At 44.9% G+C, this 22,017-nt stretch overlaps 1 long non-coding RNA gene across 2 annotated transcripts in view; it reads right to left on the reverse strand.

Annotated features, from left to right (window-relative positions):
- Positions 1 to 16,530: 16,530 nt before the first annotated feature.
- LOC107196124 overlaps positions 16,531 to 22,017 on the reverse strand; it is a 45,632-nt gene continuing 40,145 nt past the window's right edge. For both annotated transcript variants that reach the window (XR_003047728.1, XR_001517466.2), the window contains one exon: positions 16,531 to 17,391. This is a non-coding gene — a long non-coding RNA (uncharacterized LOC107196124). The remainder of the gene's footprint in view (positions 17,392 to 22,017) is intronic.

Genomic DNA, 22,017 nt, shown 5'->3' on the forward strand with positions numbered 1-22,017 from the left:
CGCGGCAGCTCAGGACCCCGGCTGCGCCGCGCTAGCCCGGGAGGGGCGCGGGGCCAGAGGCGCCTCAGTAACTGGCCCCCACTACTCCAGACGAGTGAGTCACCACTCCTAGCCGCCCCAGCCGAGAAGGGGCTCCTGGAGTCGGCTTTGTGGGGAAATGAGAGAAGGGAGTAGAACTGGCCTTGATGGAGCACCTACTGCATGCGCCTGGTTGGTAGGCTGTTCCGATCATGCTCAACACGCGGTAGTGTCAGGAGAACAGGGCCTGACCTAAGGAATATGCTGACAGGATAGAACAGCATCCTAATCCACCCAGCGGTTTAACAGGTGGACACTCAGAGGCTCAGAGGGGTTGAGTGAATGCGCCCAAGATTACACAGCCAGTGCACTCACGCTTCAGGGGGGAGAGAAAGGTAGACCTCATGTCCAGCAAATGTTGGTTTTGCTTCCTTGAGGTCTTCAATTTGACTGCACTTTGAGTGCCAGCCCTAAGGCTCATCCCTCATCCTTAGGTTCCTGGCAGTCCTAATCATAACCCAGATCCTTACCACTGATATAAGTCACCCGAAATCCTTCTGGAAAAGGCAGGTGAAAAAGAAACAGTCTGATTTAAAATTCTAATATCTAATCGAAACTCAACCCAAACCTTAAACCTGCTCCACACCTAACTCCCAAATTAAACTTGACCTTGACCCCTTGCCTATGTTGATAGCCTTTTCCCTCAGTGATCCCCTGCCACTCCTCCCATCCCCCCATCAGGTACCCTCTTTCTGGAAATGTCTGCTTAAGGTTTCTAGCAGGTGTTTGAAGCCTCCAGACCTTTGCTCATGCTCCAGTCTCAGGTGAGATATCTTTTTTCTGGGGCTACCTGGTCAACTTCTCTCATTTTCAAGGTCCATGGCAAGCCTTTTGGGTTCCACTCATTGCCCTGTGCCACCCTGTCCCTTGGCCCGGCTCTCCATAGATTCTGAACTCTTAGAAAATAAGGTCCATATCTGCTGGGAGTAGAAGTTGGAAGAATAAACAATTAATTAATTATGAATAAATGAATGAATGAATGAGTCAGAGAGTGAGGGAGCAAATGAATGAGTGAGAGAATGAATGAGTGAATGAATTATTGAATAAACAAATGAAGACATATTCTGAGCCTAAATCCTTAACCCTCTTCCTAGCCCTGGATCCCTTCCCAAGTAGAAAACAATTGAAAGACCAAGGGACTCTCCACCCCAGGTGCCCTGAGATTGTTAATCCTGTGTGTATGTGCACATGCGTGCATATACATTTGAGTCCAGGACTTTGAATCAGGCAAGCCTGGAGTCCACTCCCAGCCCCAGTGTTTACTTGCTGAGCGACCTGAGCAAGTGACATCACCTCTCTGCAACTCTGTTTGCTGATCTAAAGTATAGTAATAATAATAAAACACATCATGGAGAATAGCTCCTTCCCCCCACTCCTTTGCCTGCAGCAGGCTCAGTGTTCAATGCTGCAGGAACAGAGGTAGAAGGAACAATCTTTCTTGAGGGCAAGGAACACCAGTGGAGATAGGAGGCAGGGCCACAAAAAAGGGGGACAGTCCTCTGGGTGAGGAAGGAGACCTCATGGCAGATGTGAGGATCAGTAGGAGTTTGCTGCTGGACAAGTCATGGCAGAGGCAGCTGCGTGTTCAGACACCAAGCTGTGAACAAAGGGTTTCCTATTATTGCTGGAGGACAAAGTGGGAGATGAGGAGCGATGGCAAAAATTGGGCCAGTGAGGGTGGCAGTGACTGGATTGGGAAAGGCCTTGAGGGGTCTTTGGCTGTTTACTTGTAGGCAATAGGAAGCCATTGCAGGTTTGAGCAGGGAGTGATGGTCAGATTGGGCTTTAGACTCCGACCAGCAGAGTATAGAAGATGGCATGCAGGTGGCCCTGTAAGGAAGCAGGGAGGCCAGCTGGGAAGCGTGTGGGGGAGTCTAAAGTGACATAAAATGATGCCGGTGATTAGCTAACCTTTATGAGTGCCTACTACGTGCCAAGAACTTTTCTAAATGCTCACATGTTTTAACTCATTTAATCCCCACAGCACACAGACAGAGCAGGTGCTCGCATGATCTTCTAGATATACTTACTACCTACACACTAAAATCTCCCACATTCCTATCTCCAGCCTGTGTCTCCCCTCTGTTGGACCTGTATGTCCAATAGCACGCTGGCTTCTCCACTAGATGTCTAATAGGAATTTTAACCTTTACTTGTCTAAAAATGATCTTCCCAAACTTGCTCCTCTTGCAGTCTTTTCTATCTCGGTAAATGGCAATTTCATCCTTGCTCTTGCTCAGGCTAAAATTTAGCATCCTTGTCTACCCTCTCTCCCCCAACACCAACCTCCATACCCCACACCCTTTCTCTCACTCCCCACATCCAATCTATCTGTGAATCTTACTGATGCTGACTTCAGCAATATTCTCAATCTGACCACTCCTCACTTCCCCACTGCAGCCCATTGTTTCTTGCCTGTTATACTGCAGTAACCTCATTTTTGACTGCTCTCCTTGCCTCTGTCCCTGCTCGTCTGACCACTCCTCACCTCCCCACTGCAGCCAGCTGGCTACACCCCATTGTTTCTTGCCTGTTATACTGCAGTAACCCCATTTTTGACTGCTCTCCTTGCCTCTGTCCCTGCTCTGGTTCCTTCCATTTATTCTTCACACACAGCAGCCAGTGTGACCTTGATATATAAAGTCAAATTGGATCCCTCTTCTGCTAAAATCTGCCCCCATCTCACTAGAGTCAAAATCAAGTTCCTGACTATAGCACACAGATCCCTCCACGATCTAGTTCCTCTTTTCCCAGCTCCTTATCAGACGTCCATACTCCTCCTTCATCACCTTATTCCGGCCACATTCTTTGCTAATCCTCCATCACTCCAAGTACCCATTAGGCTCACGATTCTCGCACTTGCAGTTCCCTCCACCTGGAATGCCATCTCCACAGATATTCATGCCGTTTGCTTCTTCACATTTCTGCTCAGATGTCGCCTTATTAGTGGGACCTTCCTTAGCCACCCTATTTACAACAACAACCTCCTTCCTTCCCTACTCAGATGATGATCTCTGTCCCCTCTACACTACAGTGTCAGCTCCATGAGGACAGGGATTTTTGTTTGTTTTACTGCCATGTCTCCAGTGTTTGGAATACTGTAGGTGCCCAATAAATTGTTTTTGAAATTGAATGTGAAATCTTCATTTTACAGATGAGGAAACTGAGGCAAAAGAGGTTAAGTAACTTGCCCAAGATGGCACAGTAGTAAGGGGTTGGGCCAGGATGATGAGATGAGAATATGGGCAGTGACAGCAGTGAGGGTGGAGAGGAGGGATGGATGAAAACGAAGGCCCTACAGATAGGCCTATAGACTCTGGGTCCCGAGTCTGTGGGCTGACTGCTGTACCGGGGGGGAACTTGATATTCTGGGACCTCTTGGGGTTGACATGAAGGTTAAATCAGTCTGGAGTTGAAAACACAATGTATATGTAGTGAAAAAAGATTTTTGAAAAGCTATCCCATGAATTTTTAATTCCCAGCAATTTTCCTGTCCTTCTTCACCCTTGACATTGAGGCATCTATTGCTTCTGGGGGAGGCAGATTCTGTAGCTGACAAGAAGCTAATCCTTCTTTGACTTTTAAAATGGATAGTGGAGCAGACATAAGAGTTTCAGAATTCAGAATTTCAATTTAAAGACCTACACGCTTGGGAGGAATAAAGAGTTTTTCTAATACTCCAAACTCTCTTTTACATGCCAAGACCTGGAGTCCGGCCAAATTAGAGCATGGACTTTTCACTATGAGCCTTGGAGGGAGGGAAGCTATGAAGTAGGGCAGTGATCCTCAAATTTGAGCGTGCTTCAGAATCACCTACAGGGCTTGTTCCAACCTGGATGGCTGGCTGGCCCCAACCCCAGAGTTTCTGATTCAGTAGCTCTGCCATCAGGCCTGAGAATTTGCATTTTAAACAAGCCCCAGGTGATGTTGATGTTGACCACACTTTGAATAGCCCCTATGCAGGGGATGTTCTCAGCCACAGAGGGTAGCCTTGTAGAACCCACCCCTCCAGAATGGAGGGATTTTGGAGGGGAAGGCAAGATAGGGTTTCTGGGACTCTAACAGATGGGAATATAGAAATGCTTAGGAAGATTGTGGGCCAGAGGGAGATGGGGTTGGAGGAGAGGGTTTGGAAACTGCGGCCAGGAGCAGTCATGGGCAGTGGATGCCAGGAGACCTGCCCAGAGGATGTGTATATCAGCGCAGGTGGGATGTATGTATCAGAGAAGCTGTAGAGGGTGAACACCCAAGGGAGAAGACAAAGCTGGAGGCGACGTTGGGACCACAGGCCCTCCTCCCCCACACTGAGGTCAGCCAAGCCCTCCCCTTCCATCCCTCCATTTAGATGTTATTCAAGAGAGGGAAAGTGAAAAATCCTGAAAGACTGAGCGTTTTACTCCAAAGAACCCAAGTGGATCTGGAGTGGCACAATTTAGAATTTCTTGCTAAAACTACATTGATCAATCCCTCTGCTGCCTGAGAGCACAGGGAAGTGGCCTATGGTTGTCACGTGGTGGTTAAGAACACGGGCTGTGGAATCATTTGCTGGCTATGCAACCCTGGGCAGGAGACACCTTCTCCAAACCTTAGGCTCCTCTAATGTAAACTGAAGATGAAAACATTCATCTCATAGGATTGAGAGGCTTAAGAGAGATTGTGTATGCAGTAGAATGCGAAGCCAGTGCCTGGCACAGAGCAAACATTCAAAAAATGGTATCTATTGTTATTATGGGTTTTAAAAATTATTTCTCTTCATTTTTTTCTTCTCTTTTCCTCCTTTCTCAAACACGTACTGGCAGCTGCTATGCCCCTGACATAGATTTTTGCCCTACAAGGGGAATCAGACAGGTCATCAGGCAACTTTAGACTGTGGGCTGGTGCTGTTTTGGAGTATGCCCAGGGAACAGGGGAGTCAGAGAAAGCTTCCTGGAGGATGAAATGGAGTGCTTATTTAACTGGTAACATATCAAACGAAGACTTTAAAAAATATAACAACGCTTGGGAAGAAGAGAGTAAAAATTATAAAATTTCTCCTTTAGTCAAGGTTCAGAAATATTCTACTGTGCAGCAGTTTACAATGGGAGGCAGGAGAGCATGATCAACTTCGGAATCAGACAGACTGAATTAGAATCTAGACTTTGAGGTTTTACAAACTCTATGAGCTTGGGCTTGTTACTTAATCTCTCTGTGCCTCAGTTTTCCTTATCTGTAAAATGAGACTAAAGAGATCTACTTGAAACATGAGTTTGCTGTAAGAATTAAAGAAGGTAGACTATGTGAAGAGCCTGGCATGTATTTATTTGCTCAGTAATTTTGAGTCCAGAGCTGGAAAGTGGATCAGGGCTGTTTCTTCTCCGTCCTGCACTCAAAGCATTCTGAATCATTATAAACTGATGATCACCAGCCTGAGTGCTCCTTGAGGACAGGGTCTGATTCTAGCCCTGTGTAGTGTATCCACTTTGGAAAATAGTTTGACATTATTAAAGCTGAAGACCACCTGCCTCATCACTCAGTAATTCCCCTTCTTGATATTCACTTGAGAGAAACACTCTCACTGGGAGATGTGGACAGAAATGTTCATTGAAGCCTGTTTATAATAGCAAAAAACTGGAACACCCCAAATATCCATCACCAGCAGACCGTGCAAATGATGGTGGTATATTCTACAGTGGAGTAGTATGTAGCCGTGAAAACGGATGACTTACAGCTCATGACATCCAGGAACCCCAGGATGATAATACTAAACAAATAAAGCGGGTCACAGCAGAAGACATTCAGTATGATTCTTGCATACACTTTGCAAATATGCAAAACTAAATGGTATATTTTTAAGGCTGTAAACATATAGGGGGAAATCATTTTTAAAAATAAGGGAACGATAGACACAATTCAAGATAGTGGATTTTTATTCTGAAGGAGAGAGAGCCCTAGAGCATGAAGGACACATGGGTGGCACAAAGGTAGCTGGGCTGGGGGAGGGGTGCAGGGGTCACCTCAGCTCCTCTTGTTATGATATACATGCGTATTATAAAATTTTTTTTCATACTTACCCAATATTTAATAGAACAAGGTGAAATCTTGACTAAGATGCTTTTGAGGGAGGGGCAAGAAGATGTAAGTGTCTCAGAGCAGAGAAGGTGCCTCTTGGGGCCGTAGGACTTTGGGTCTATAGGATCTACTTTTTGAGGAAAAGTGGGAGATATTTCCCTCAAGATGAGTCTTTCCTTTGCTATTATTCTATTACCCATTATTGTCACAGAACTCTCAGATTTCCCTTCCCAAGTCCCTCCATGAAGGAAAGGGAGGGCCCCAGGTCAGGAAGAGAAAGAAAGGGTTGTCCACCGTGATGAAGTGGCTTCTGAGATTTACATCAGAGTCCTGTGGCTTTTACTGCTTTCTGGGCATCACAGGAGCATTAGAAAGTGTCAAGGAGATGAGGCTCGGAAAGCCCCAAGTGAAGCGCCTGGTACATAGTGGGTGGGTGCTCAATAAATGTCAGTTCAGAAAAAGGAACTGTGCCTTAGCATGATTCCCTGCTCCCAGCAACGTGCTGTGAAAGTGATGCTGTGTTGACCCCAGAGGCGAGGTCAGAAGAAGCCTTGCGGCTTCTGCCTGGTCTCTGGGGATAATGGCTTCCGCTGGACATGAAACCTAAATTCGGTCCACCAGATTTAATTTACAAAGCTTTTCAAAAGCTCAATAACTTGCCACATCTAAGACAGGGGACATATACCAGGAGAAGTTCCTCCAGCAGCTTCTCTTAGAAGGTTTCCAGTGGTGCCCGGCCTTGGTGTTCTAGCGACAGCCTCACACTACAGCTCGCCTCTGGGAGCTGCAGTCTTTCTGAAGCCTGGACCCCTGATTCTGGATTCCAGAGAGAGTGTGGTGGGAGTGTGGAATCGGGGGACAGCTGGATGTGCTCAGGACTTTAATTTGAGAAACCCTGACTCTTCCCGGCTAAGGGACTCAGCCAGAGCCTCTTCCCTCCTGAGCCTGACTCTTCAGTGGTAAAATGGGAGAGCAGTGCCCTCTCCTCACAGGGCAGCAGTGAGGGCTGAAAATATCCACAAAGTGCCGAGAACAGGGCCGGCTAAGGCAGAGGCTCATCGAGGGGTGGCTCTCCCCTCTCCCCAGGCTGGAGAGATGGAGCCTGGGGGTTTCTTGATCAGAGCCAGTACAGAGGCTCAAAATTGGCCCTTGAACCTCCCTCTCTCTTCCTCCTCCATCATCTATCCTTCTCTCACACCCTCACCTCAGCCTCTCTCCCTTTCCCTCGTTCCACTACCCTGGCCCCTCCAGTGATGTCTCTAGAGGTCTAGGTCACGTCGCATTCTCTCCTCCAAAATGAAAGGCAAGTTGCTGCGCTGTAACCCCCAGCACAAAAAAAGAAGCGTGGATTTGGGGGAGGAGGCTATGGAATTTGGAGGTATGGTGTTCCGTATTTGGGTGTGTTATTCCTACCCCTTTACCAGGTTATGTACAAGATTCCACTTGAAGAGAAGATTCCAGGTGGCACAGTGCAGGGCAGGCAGCTCAGTCCGTTTGGCCTTTGACCAAGTAGGCACAATGGTTCTCAATGAGATAGGTGTATCAGGATGTCGTGTGGATCCTGTGGCAAGCTCCGGATAGGTGACTCACAGAGAGGACCATTGGTTGTTGTATTGTTGTTATTTTTTTTTAAACAGCTTTATTGAGGTATTACATTCACATCTTTAATAAACTGCATGTATTGAAAGTGTAGAATTTTATGTTATATGTATATATTTGTGAAACTACATCATAATCAAGATAATGAATATTCATCACCCCCAAAGGATTTCTCATACCCTTTTGTAATCCCTCCCTCTGGCCCTTTTTCCCTGTCCCCAGGCAGCCACCAATCTGCTCTCCATTTTTTCAGACTTTTATGTAAGTAGAATCAGGCAGTAAGTACTCTTTATGTCTGCCTTCTTTCACTCAACATAACTGTACTGGGATTTATCCATCTGGTTGCAGCTATCAAGAGCTCATCCTTTCTTATTGCTGAGTAGTATGCTTTGTGTGGATATATCACAGTTTGAATGTCCACTCATTTGTCAAGGAATGGCTGGATTTCCAGCTTTTGGCTATTACAAATAAAGCTTCTGTGAACATTCATGTACAGCTCAATGAGCGGACATATGCTATCATTTCTCTCGAGTATATCCCTGAGATTGGAATGATCAGGTCATATGGTATGTGTATATATAAGTTTTTAAGAACCTGCCAAACTGTTTTTCCAAAGCAGTTGTACCATTTTAATTTCCGCCAGCCGTGTATGAGAGTTCTAGTTTCTCTGCATCCTCACCAGTGCTTGGTATGGTTAGCCTTTTTAACTCTTGTCATATTAGTGGCATCACATTGTGGCTTTAATTTGTATTTTCCTAATAAGTAATCATGTTGAGCATCTTTTTATGTGCTTATTTGTGATCCGTATATCTTCTTTGGTGGAGTGTTTGCTCAAATATTTTTTCCATTTTTTTAAATTGAGTTATTTGTTTTCTAATTATCGAGTTTTGAGTTCTTCATATATTTTGGATACAAGTCCTTTATCAAATATATCATTTGCATATGTTTTATAGGTTTAGGTTTTACATTTAGGTCTATGAATCCATTTTGAGTTATTTTTTATTATGATGCAATGAGTGGATTGAAGGTTTTGTGTGTGTATTTTAACATGTGGATGAGCAATTGTCCCAGCACCATTTGTTGAAAAGACTGTCTTTTGTCCATGGATGTGCCTTTGTACCTTTGTCAAAAATCAGTTGTACTTATGTCTGCACATATTTGTCTGTCTATACCAATACCACATTGATTACTGTAGCTTAGTCTACTTCAAAACAAAAGCATAACTGATAAGGAAAAAAAAGAGAGAAATCTTTGTCTAGAAATATGTCGTTGTTGTTGTTGTTGTTTTTTCAAACAAGCACCTTTGCCAAGAAAGAACTTTTGTTTTCCTCAGAAAATGAAAGGTACATGCCTGCTTCCCAGGCTCCACCTCATTCTCATCTCCAGGTGTTGTCTGATCAGGGCTGAGGGAGACATGACTAATACCTCCCATCCTCTAGAGAAAATGCTTTTCTTAATATGGCCCAAGATCACATTAGCTTTGTGGTGGTTACTGTTGATTCACTTAAAGCCTACTATCAACGAAGACTACTTTGTCTTATAAGTGATCCTGCTAAGCCAGGTTGAGTCAAACCCTTTATACTGACCAGTGTGTACTTTATAATTTTTGATTATTAATTATGTCAAGGCTCATGCTGGGTACTTTACATAATAAATTACTATTTTGGCTACCATATACCAAACACTTTTACTATGTGTCAGATATTGTGCTAAACATTTCTTTAATGCTATAATTCTTTTTACAGAAATTTATTGGCTCATGTAACTCAATTGTCTAGGGATTGTAAGGCTTCAGGAACAGTTTGATCAGGCTTCATGCACTAAACGTTTTGCATACTTCTTCAAGGCTTACAGCAATTAGTTAAAACAGGCTTTATTAGTTCCACTTTATTGTTGAAGACATGGAGGCTTTTCCCAAGGTCATTAGCCAGTAGGTAGCAGAGCCAGGAGCTGACTCCAGAGCTCACATTGTCTTGCTCTCCAGTTTGTAAATTAAGGAAGGGAGGCTCAAAGAGGTTAAATAACTTGCCCAAGGTCATATAGGTAGTGACAGATAGTGGGACTCGGGACCTAGGTTTGCCTGGCTCCAAAGCTGGGCTCTTCCCATGTGCTCTTGGGATATGAGTCTTGAGCATGAGTAGGTCTGGGTCAAGTCATCTAAGGCTAGAAATGATAACTCTTATGTTAGGGACTTTTAAAGTTATAAAGTGCCAATTAAATGATTGTTATCCTGGCTTGCCGAGTCTAATTTGGGAGACTGAAGGACCAGCTTCTCTGCATCAGTGATTGATTTGGTTACATGAAACAGAAACCCACTCCACAGAGTTTAAGCAAAAAGTGTAATTCAATATAAGGAGTCAAGGCTATCTCACAGATCTCAAGGGCAGGCGAGTCACATGAAGACTTCACTCCCAGGACTGTCAAGACATTAGAAGGAAAGACTCTCTGGGAGTGCCCAGCTTCCCTCAGTGCTGCTCTCAGAACACTGGTTTCCTTCCTCTCTCTCTCAGGTGGGTGTCCCAGGTAGGTCTCCTCAGCCAATCTCTTACCTTACCCCACCTGTACCTGTGCCCAATTAGGATCAGGCTTTCTTCGTCCTAATTCCAAAGTTCAAGAATCTGACTGGCCTAGCCTCGCCTCCGGAGGCAGGTGCCCAACTCTGGCCAATTAGCTGGACAAGAAGGGCCTGGGCTGCTAGGGCAAATACGGGCCTAGGACCCCTCTAGCTTGAAGTCAAATAGGGACTTGTGGGCTGAGCACGTGCCCAAGAAAGAACCCACTTCCCACTAGTCTGTTCCGGGGACTAGGAGCAGGCCAGTCGGGTCATCTTTCTGTCCAGTGATTTCTCAGTGCCAGACTTCTTCAGAGGTAAAATTCCTCCGTCTGGGGTCCTAGTGCTTCTGGAAACTCCAGAAGATTCTGGGAGAGTCTAATGAAGAGTGTGTAGCTCATGCTTTTGGGGCTGTTTAGGACTACTGGGGACTTGCCTACTTGTTTTTCTTAGTCCCAGAGGGGTGATTTACAGACCAATCCCAAGGGATTTCCTATCTTGCCTCCTGAGTCACTGTTCAGGCTCAGAAACATGACAGATAAACATGTTGTTTCACCAGGTACCTTTCCACTGATTTCATCTGGTCTCTAGGTTTTCCTTCCCTGGGTGTGTATGACTCTTTGACTCATAGACTCCTAGAATGTCAGAACTGGAAGATCATTGCATCCAAATGCCCTCCACCCCACACATGCAGAAACTGAGATGCACAGAGCAGAGATGAGTGGACATAGATACTCAACGGTGGCCTGGAAGAGGATGTTAGGTGGTAGGTACATGGTCAAACATGTTGTTGTCATAGACATATTTAAATAAACTATACTACTGCTTAGGCTGAGGCTAAATTCATTTAAGTAAAATAGTCAAATAAAGAAAAACATGAAGGAAACAGGCTTACAGGTTGTATTGGATAAGGCAAATGACGAAAGGAGTACAGGAATGAGTGAAGTCTAAGGGACACTACATCGACGGATGAGTGAGTGGGTGAATGGATGAATGAAGAAATGAAGAAATGATGGGCAACCGTGGAATCTTTGGGTTTCATTTCTTTATAGACTCAGAATCACTTCCCAGCCCTTACATTTCCAGTCGGAGAATCATCATGGCCTGTAAAACACAGGCCCAGCTCCCACAGCACTAGGTGAAACAAAACCAGTGTACCCTGCTGTTCTCATTTTCCAGGTAAGCAAATCCTAGCCTCAGAGGCAACTGAGCCTACCTTTTAAGGTAGAGTCTGGTTTCCCAGGTTCCTTTGGGGCCTTGTCTCTAATCTTATAGAGGGGAAGGTCTTACTGGATAGGGTCTTTGGCTTCCTATGGGGATCCTCGAACGCAGCCCTACTTCTTGGCAAAACCCTAAGCTTAAGCAAAGGCTGAGTAATAGAGGGGAAACCACCCTGGATGGAAGTCGAAGAGGCCGAAGTAACCTTGGGCAAGTCCCATTCCTCCTGCACTGGGTCTCAGATGCTTCCTCTGATAAACAAAAGGGTTTTGCTCTACCTCATTAATATGTTATCCAATAAATATCTACTAAACTCCTACTACATTCCTGGCGTTTGCTTGGCATGTGGGTAGATAAATAGAGGAATTGGACTCGGTGCCTGGAATAACCTACATTTGGTGGGGGTAGCAGGGGAAGAAGGCACTTATGATATATAATTATATCCGGTCAGTGATGGGTGATGTGGACAGTCCCTGCCCGATGCAGGATCCCCAGAGTGTATCAATCCAGGGAAAGATATATGTGAATGATTTGCCAAGTCTCAGGGCTGTGCCCGTGAAGGTGTTGGCCCTTGAAGGGAAGGGCAGCCCTGGGCCCAGCTCCAAATCCTTTCTCCATCCCATAGCAAAGCAGGTGAACATGGGTTTTGGAATCAAGCAGATCCAGGTTTCAACCCCTGAGCAGATACCAATTAGAGAAGGTAGCTTCGTTCTCTGGGCCTCGGGTTTTTTTCTTTATCAAAGGAGAATGTTGCTCCCAAGCTCCCCAGGACTTATGAGGGTTCCATAAGATAATATAGGCATAATGTCAAGAGCTTGATACAAAGCCTGGCACATAGTGTGTCTCTATCATTCAGGCAGGAGGTGAAGGAGCTTCACATCTCCCCTCTTTGGGAACACACCAACTTTTTGCCTCACTTGCTAAGGGCCACCTGCCCCCAAGAGATCTTGCTCAGGCCTTTCTTGAATCTATGAATGTTATAGTGGTCTTTCTTCCTCCCAGGCCAGAGCCCTTTTCACCAAGCTTCTCTGTTCTGATCTGATCATGAACTTGGTATGTGCCCAAGACAGGGAGGAGACTGGCGGGGGTGGGACTTCTCTGGCGCTAGCCTGCCAGGGCTGCAGGTTTCTTCCTCTCTTCCCAGCAGTGGGTCAGTGCTGGAGCTGCCCTCTCTTGTCCAACAACTTGCCCAGGACAAGGTGACATCCTTCCTCCCTTCTTGGAGGCAGGACTGAGTGGCTTCCTAGAAGAAGGCAGGCAGGACGCACCCAGGGGCAAGAGGAGCGAAGCTGGCTGGGGTGAGAGGATGGGCAGGTCTGGAACTCCAGGGCAGCAGTGGAAGAACAGGTTTGCCAGCATTCTTGGCAGGCCCCAGGATTCCAAAGCACTTTCTGTTTTTGTCACTGTCAGCCAAGGCCACAGCGTACCAGGCTTGTCAGAGCACCGAGCCCTTCCACCTACAGTTCTCATTCTTCACAAGCTGAGAGATGGGTACCACTGGCTGTGTTTTACAGATGAAGGAATTGAGGCCCCAAGAGGAGGAATCACATGTCCAAACCCAGAAGGGCTGATGGAAAGGAATTAACCTTTCCTTGAGAAACGGATATGAGCCAGGCCCTTCTGTACAAGAATCATTCCTCCTTTCAATGGCCCAGCAATGTGCCCACCCTGTTGGTACTTTTCTCCACTTTACCAATGAGCAGACCAAAATCCAGATTGGCGAAGTCATTTTAAGCACAGAGCCAAGATATGAACGTAGATCTGTTGGGCTCTGCATCCCACTGTGCTAATCTCTCTTCCATGTTAAAGGCAGAAAAGCTGAGACTCAGAGGTTCAAGCTGGGCCCAAGGTCATACCACAGGCAAGTAGCAAAGCTAATTTTCAACCCACGTCTATCTAACTTCAGAACTCCTGCCTTTCCTACTGGGCTACATTGTCTCAATAATAACTTTTTTCATGGAGTAACTGGCTGATAACAAAAGACCATGAATTTGTCTCAAAGATAAAAAGACCCAGAACAGAGAGGGCCATGAACTATTATTACCGTCATCATTGACACTGTTATTAACCACTAGCATTGCAAGGTCAGCATTTACACTGTACGGCTCAGACACACAGAAGGAAAACTTTATTTTTTCTACAACTGAACCCAACTTGATCACAGTTCTCCTCTCCATGATTTTATTTCTGGGTGAAAGTTTATTCTCTTCACAACAACTGAATGCAGTGCATGATCCTGCGTTTTCTTTTGTTATAAAGGACACTTGGGGACAATTGGTAAAACCTAAAGTCCATCGTTTATATTATAGTACTATATAATGTTAACTCCCCATCTTTAATAATTGTGCTGTGGTTATGTAGGAGAATGTCTTTGTTTTTAAGAAATACATGTTGAAGTATTTAGGCGTAAAGAGGCATTGTGTCTGCAGCTTTGAAATAGCTCAGAAAAAAAGTACACACACCTTTCAGGAAAAATACACATATGCAGAGAAATAAAGCAAATGTAGTAAAATGTTAACATTTGGAGAATTTGGATGAAGGGTATCTTTAAATTCTTTGCACTATTTTTTGTAACTTTTCTGTAAATCTGAAATGATGTCAAAAGCAAAATTCTTAAATAAGAAAATGTATTCTTGTATGGAAAAATAGTCTAATCAGGATCTGAACTCTCTGTTAGGATGGCTCTCTCTCTTGGTAGTGCCCACCCCCCACCCCTCAGATGACATCTGGTAGCAGAGGAGCCTTCCATGACATCCCAGGCCTTGGGCCTAGGCTTCTGGGGATGATGGCCCTGCTGGCTGCTTTGTCCTTTTAGGTGTTTGGTGTCAGCTTCTCTTCCCATCGCTTCTCTGCTGGTACAACTGGTCCAGCCTGGCTTTGAGCCTGAGCATGTGTCACTCCAGAGCATGACTGTACTCATGGCCTCTGGCGTCAAGACTGTGCCCTCCGAGTCCTCAGAGTCCTAACCCGATGTCTTATCGGGGCTTAGATAGGCCCCACTGGAAGCTTCTGATGCTTACCATGACCTACAATGGCCTTGGGGAAATCAGGCCTTTGTATGAGTTAGTCACATCGGGAAAATGGAAATCACGCTGGTTGTTTTAAGAGAAAAAAATTAATATAGGGAATTGGCTACACAGTATTGGACAAGTGGAAAAAAAGAAAGAGTGAGTTATCAGAGTACTAACTGCAGGAAACAGATACCAGCCCTAGGGACCGGAGGACAAGAGAAGAAGCTGGGGTTATTAGAACCGGGAAACTGGGACCTGGGCCCCTTAGGAGGGCACACCTGTGGCTGGTGCTGGTATATTCAAGAGGCCACCAGAAGTCTGATTCTGAGAATGTGGAAAAAACCTGAAAACTGGAACCAATTGCTACTGGAACCAGTTGCTGCTGCCAGGGTGATGGACTGTTGTGAGGTGATGCTGACTGAGGAATAGCAAACTGAGAGCATCCGGCTTGCTTGCTCGCTCATCCATTCTTGGACTCTCTAGTGCCCCCTATTGACAGAGCCGGCTATGGAAACAGGTGACAAACAGATATGGGGCTGGTAGAGTGCCAGCCCCAGCATCACAAGGCGGAATATAGGTGGTGGGGTTAGAGCTGAGAACTAATAGCTTAATAACTGGCACTGGGAGAGGGGTGAGAAGTGGGGTGGAGCTAGGCAGAGTGAATGTGAGGTTCTCTCCCTAAATACGCTTCACAACCATCACACCTCCACTGTGGCCTCCCAGGGGGACCCAAGGCCTGCTGTGAGGTGATGTCCTCCTCTCAAGTACTGGTCTAAGTGAGGCACGGCACCTTTACTCTGGGGTCTTCTATCCGCTTCCAAAGGGTACTCTACCTGGGCAGAAGGTCAGGGGCAGGCCCCACACTCAGATCCCATGCTCTTGCTCTCTTTCCCCTGTTTCTCAGCCCAGCCAGAAAGAGTTTCTTGTCTGAGACTAGAAACTGCCTACTTTGTGACTTAGGAAAAAACTTTCAGTTTCTAGGTCATCCAAGTTTTATTTAAAGTTTCATATTAAAGTTTATTTAAAGAGAAGGTTTTAGAATTCTGGAAAATTTTTTCTCTCCTATATACACTGACTCTCTGCAATTGAACACCTGGTTCTTCAAAAACAATTTTGCTTTGGACTTCGTAAGACTCCAGTTGGACATCCAGAGCTGAACAATAACTTCTTTCTTTTAAGCAGTGCCCCACTGACCCCTCAGACAATGGGCGACGTGCCATTAAATAGCAGGACATATTTGGGTGAAGAAAAAAACCTCAGTTTAAAAAGTCCCAATATTATCCTGCTCCAATAACATGAATTGAGTACTAGCTATGTGCTTGACTCCATGCTAAGTGCTTAGGCCATCATTATACTTGTCATCTCAACAACCCTGTGAGCAAAGAACAAAGGTCTCTGTGACTTCAAAGTCTGAGCTTTCCCCCACTGTGCCACACCACCCTCTGGGGCCAATTCTATCCTTTCACCTGTGGGAAAACCGAGGCCTAAGAGGGGGCTATGCAAACCAGTAATAAATACAAGTTCTGGAACAGTCTAGCATTGGGCAAGTCACTGAACCTCACTTTATATAAAGTAGGGATGTGGTAAGGATTTAAGATAATGGATGGGAAGTTTTGGGCACAGTGCCTGAAAAATAACAGGTATTTGATAAATGGCGATATTACTGCTACTATTAAATAATGAACATTTACTGACGATGTCAGGCACAGGGCTGGGCACTTCAGGTGTGTTAATTATTTTCACCCCACGATCTCACTCCATTCACAGTGGGACACTCTCTCTCCTCTCACCCAGCCCCACTGGTTTTCGTGTTGTTCATGCAGCACCCCACCCCTAGGTCACAGCTCTGAGTGTGAACGATGCTAACCCACGAGAGGTCATCATTGCCCTAGACTGTGCCTCCAGTGGGATGGCTGGAAACGTCCCCACGGCCTATAGCTTTTTGTTAGGGTTGTGTGCTTCTCTTTCATCCAGCTCTTTGAGTGTTGTGTAAACTTCGGTTCCCAATCTTTGTAAGAACTCTTATTCGTTTAATTTTTTTTTTATTTTTCAATTACAGTTGACATATGATATAGTGTTAGTTTCACGTGTACAACATCTTGAGTAGACATTGATATAATTGATGAAGTGATCACCTTGATAAGTCACTTTCATTGATTTAATTGAGACATTTGTAGGTTTTGTGATTTTATCATTCTTATTATTTTTTCTCCTTGTTATTTTTATACTATTAGTTGAACATTATTTTAGATTTACAGAAGAGTTGTAAAAATGCTACAGAGAGTTTACTTGGCTTTCTTTCATGTGATGTATTTCATGACTGTGGCACATTAAAACTCACAAAAACTAAGAAATGACATTGGCACAACACCATTAACGGCAGTTGTTTGGATTTCACCAGTTTTTCCACTAATGTCTTTCTCCTGTCCTAGGATGCCATCTAGGATACTGTATTGCATGTAGTTGTCACATCTCCTTGGGCTCCTTCATTCTGTGACTGTTTCTCAGTCTTTCCTTGTCTTCTCCTTACCCAGGCTTTTGAAGAGCAGTGGTTAGGTATTTTGTAGAATGTCTCTGAGGCTTTGTTCTATGTTCTATGTTTCTAATGATTAGACTGGGGTTATGGATGTGGGGGAAGACTGTCACACAGGTGAGGTGGCCTTCTCCTTGCAACACAGTGAGGAACACATGACATCAACACGCCTTGTTACTGGTGACGCAAACCTTCATTGTTTGGTTAAGGTAATGTCGGCCAGGTCACTCTGCGGTAAAGTCACTGTTTTTCCTCTTTCCATACTCTAGAAGCAAGTCTCTAAGTCCAGTCGAAGTGGAAGGGAATTAAGCTCTACTTCCCAGAGCAAGGAGCGTCAAAGAGTTTGTGGACATCTGTTAAAAGCACGATGGCAATTAATACTTTGAGGTTGGCAACTAGTCTATTTCTCATTAAAACTTCACCCACTCTTTTAGCATTTATCAGTGGATCTTGCCTGCAGCAATTATTAATGTGCTATAGAAGAACACTTTTTAACATAAAAAATACCACGGTATTTATTGTTTAAGAAAACCCATAATGTCAATAAGCTATCATGAAATCAGTTTCTGTATTATATAAACCGCAATAAAATCTACATGGTCAAGTTGGATTTAAAATTTATTGTATTCAGGGCTGATTCAGAGCTGGAACCACCACTGTGGCCACACTGACTGTTTTTTCACTGAAACACTTCTGCCCTCGGTGGTGAATAGTTATCGCCTCCACCCTGCTCCAAGGCCTACCCCGCCCCAAGTCTTTAGAAACCTCTTTTCCTGTCTCCACAGATAAAAACAAAACAAAACTCTCCAGACATTTCAGTTATGAGCACACATCAAAATTTGTTATAATCTTGCTGCAAGGGAAAACGTCTCTAGCAGGCCGATTCAAGATTCACTCCGGAAGGGACATTTTATGGGAAAAGAGAATGTCTAGAATATTTGTTATATTAGCAAGAAAGGGAGAATATGGCCTAGTTATCAGTCAGGTGAGAGCATAAACTTTGGATATAGGTTTTGGAATAATTACTTATTTAATACTACCCAGTAACTAAAGAGTTAATACTTGGCACAGGACTAGAGCCTTCCTTGCCCTTCATTTCCAGCTTGGGGTTGGGCCACTTTCATTCCGATGGTCAGCCCTGTGCTGGGCTGATTGTTGAATACTTTGAATAGTATCCAAGCCTTGTATATATACATGAGACATGAAATAATCAGTCTACGGCTGGTTCAGGTACAATGTGATTCATTGCAGAGAAAGCAGGCTTTGGAGCCAAAAAGTTCTGGTTTTGAAAACAGGTAACAAATACAAGTCCTGGAACAGTCCAACATTGGGCAAGTCACTGAACTTTACTTTATATAAAGCAGGGGTATTGTGAGGATTTGAGATAGTGAAGTTTTTAGCATAGTGCCTGGAAAATAATAGGTATTCGATAAATGGTAATGCTGTGAATAATAATGATAAACATTTATTGACCAGTTACTATGTCAAGCATAGTGCTCAACAACACTTTACATGTATTATTAATTTTAATCTCCACAATAACTCTATGAATTAGGTGCCTTTAGTTATCACCCCCATTTTATAGCTGATGAAATCAAGGCTTAGAGATTTCAAGTAACACATTTTAAGTTCATACAGATGGAATGTTGGGGGAGCTCACACTCAAATTCAGGCAGCTTCATATCAATGCATCTATGATAAACCTACAGTACACATGGGTGCCCACTTATCCTTTGCAATAATAACTTTAAAACCATCCAGAATTCTATAGCCCATAGGTTGGGAGCTCTTGCGATAGACCAGACAAACCTTTGGCTTCTCACAAAACATTTCTGATATCAGTAGGGTTTGGTGCTTATTTTTATAACTTTATAGCAAGAGGAAGACAGATAAAAAGACACTGAGATCCGTGCAGTTACCTGGAAACAAACACTGAATGTCTTAATGTACTTGGCAGAGTGCAACTGCTCAAAAACTGTCATTGAATATTACTTCCCCCCGAAATACTATCTCAAGGTCCCCATTTGAGAATTACTGCCCAGTCGTTCACTTTCCTAGATTTCACAAAACTTCCCAAAACCCTGAAGGTAATAAACCATGTGAACAAAGAAAAAACGGGGCTTCTCTTTAATAAAAGGTGAAGGGAGGAGTGGCCCGCTGAAAAAATTTTTTTTTGCTTTCGAATAAAAGGTGCCAAAAATTCCTTCCTGTCTGTCTTCCAAAGGGTGAGGTGGGATATAAGGTGTTTTCTCCACAATCTACCTTACTCCACCCTCATGAGTGAACTGTGTTGAATTTCTGAGTTCCAGCCCTACTGAGGGGCAATGCAAGATCTATAATCTTAAAGGATTTGCCCGAATCTTGGGGGTCTGGGTCGAGAATGAAAGTGGCTCACTCAAACAATAGATGACCTGGGATACTAAGAGGCACAGTCCAAGAGGTGACCCAGGCCCTGCTTGATGTTGGGGGGGTGGGAGCTGATGTCCATAGACTCTCACTGCTTAGAGCAGGGACAGGAGAGCCACACTAGACAAAAGAAGTGCAGTGTGAGTGCCACATAGCGGGGAGGTGCTGTGTGGCAGTGACAGTGGCATCAGATGGCTGTCCATGGACTTTCGTCCCCATCATGGAGTAAAAGTCAAGCAGGTCTACTTCTCTTGGATTTTAGAAGCCTCGGCTGTTCTTGAATGACCCAACGTGGTCAGAGTGGAGGGGGAGGGGAGGCATAGCCCACAGGGCAATTCTGGACTTTCTGCTAAACCTGCTAGGGGGTGTTCAAGACGGTTTAAATTCAATTTGGATAAACAGAATTTTTAAACACCCCATGAGTTCTTTCCCAGTTACAGAAGTGTAACCATAGCTTCCTGATACATCCTTCCTCCAGGGGACAGTGACTGCTGGAATGGGGATTTGGCAAGACTCAGCATTCCTGATCACCGAAGTTTTTCTCATCCCCATCACCCATCGGTGCTTAATTCACCGGGAACCCACAAAGCCCCTTTGTGTGTGGTGAGCTGTAGCCTGGGCGGTTGAAAGGGCCTGGGCTGGCGCTGTCCTTGGAGTTAGCAGAGGGAAGGACTTCGAGTGATGAGGCTGAAGCCAGGGAAAACAGGGTTAGGAGGAAAAATAACCTGCCACCAAAAAGCCCGTCTTATGGAAGAGCAGTATCACATTTGACGATCGCTCATGAGACACAACAGGACTTTCATTATTCATTGTGTTTTGAGACAAAAGATCTTTCTGTTTCTGCTTTATGCCGAACCATTTTTAAATTACTTGGAGATGGAAACCAGTTTTGAGAGCCCCAGGAACAGCCTCTGCTGGCAAGTTGTAGCCACTCTTAACGAGGGCCTAGTATGTAAGCCAAGACCCCAAAAGCTGATCCAAATACATTATAAAGTCTTTAGCGTGTAAAGCCCAATTTTACTGAAGATTTCATCAGAAAATGGAAGATAGCGTTACATTGCACATCGCAGAGCAAAACCTAATAAATATGCTAATTAGACTGTTCTGTCCTCTCCTGCCCCAGAATTTCCTACTCAGCTGCCAGTCCCCTTGTCTCTTATTGCCTGCCTGCCCCTGCCTTCACCCAATTCCCTTGTCCATTTCTTCCTGTCTCCCCCCTCCTCCTGGGCAGAGCAATGTAGACACCACCTGGCTCGTTCCGCCTTGCAAATATCACCCCCTCCCTCCAAACCCCGAAACACATTCCCTATCTCTTCCTAAAGTCCCTAACTCCAAAAAATCAGTGTTCTCCCATGTTCCATGGGCACAGCCCCTGAATCAGAGTCACTTGGATTGCTCATTAAAAAAGGCAGTTTAGGAGCCTTATCATCTACTTTCTTTGGTTTGGGCTGTGGAGAGGAAAAGAAGTAATTTTTCCCTCTCATGGAGATTTTTCTCCACCCCTCTTTTTTGACATTAGTAAACCCAAATATCACTTTTCTCCCTCCAATCATCAGGTATGAACTTGGAGTCTCTAGAATTTATAGGCAGAGGAAATGGAGAAAGAGGCAAGGCTGATGAATTAATTGATAATCACTAGCTTAGTGGGACTTGCAGGGACCGACAGGACCTCATGCAACGTGCAGCAGGAAGCTCTGGTGCGGCAGGCTCCTGGCTTTGGTCTGGTGACTTGGGTTCACTCTTGGGCTCACTCAGCTCTGTCCCAGAACTGGCATCAGATGTCAACAAATGTTTCACGAACGAATGCTTTTAGGCGTGCCACCCCAATCTTCTGCCTATTTCCTCATTTCTTAATGAGAGGAAATAATTTCTTTTCTGTCTATGTCTCAAGGTTGCAGTGAAGATTAGCTCACTTAATGGATGGGAAGTCACCAAGGAAGCATAAAGGAATAAAATTCTTCCCTGAGCTCAGTAATATAGCCTTTGGCCAACTTGTGGGGAAAGTAAACTGGCCTTTGGAAGTTACCACATTTCCCCCCTTCTTTCTTCCCTTCCTAGGTCTTTTTCCCTTAGTTTGCTCAGGTTTTGCCTCCTTTCCATCTGCCCCCTTTTCCCCGCATCAGGATCCAGCTTGGGTGGAGTCGGCTGTCAGTCATTTACACCTGAATGAAAACTTCAACCCACAGTCCTGCCTGCCTCAGGCTTTAACTCTGGTTTGACTGTGATGTGAGTGGGCACAAGATGGCAAGTTTTTATGCCATGCCCTGGGATTTTGGTTCTGTAGATTTGGGTCAAGACCTAGAAATCTGCCTTTCATGTGAGTGATCCAGGCGATTGATTCAGGTGCTGTGCTCATGGAACATGGAAAAACACTGATTCCTAGGGTTAGGGACTTTAGGAAGATATAGGGGAGGTGTTTCAGGGTGGGCGGGGGACCCACTGAACTCGTACCAAGGCGACACCCCCCAGTCTTTTCAGGGCAAGTTTCCTGAGGGCATCAGAGAAACTTGGCAATGTGGAGGTCACTGATAACCTGATAAGGGTGTGTGAATGCAGAAGCCTATTGGGAGGGG

This window comes from Pteropus alecto, unplaced genomic scaffold (genome assembly GCF_000325575.1).
Source record: "Pteropus alecto unplaced genomic scaffold, ASM32557v1 scaffold170, whole genome shotgun sequence".
Taxonomy (NCBI): domain Eukaryota; kingdom Metazoa; phylum Chordata; class Mammalia; order Chiroptera; family Pteropodidae; genus Pteropus; species Pteropus alecto.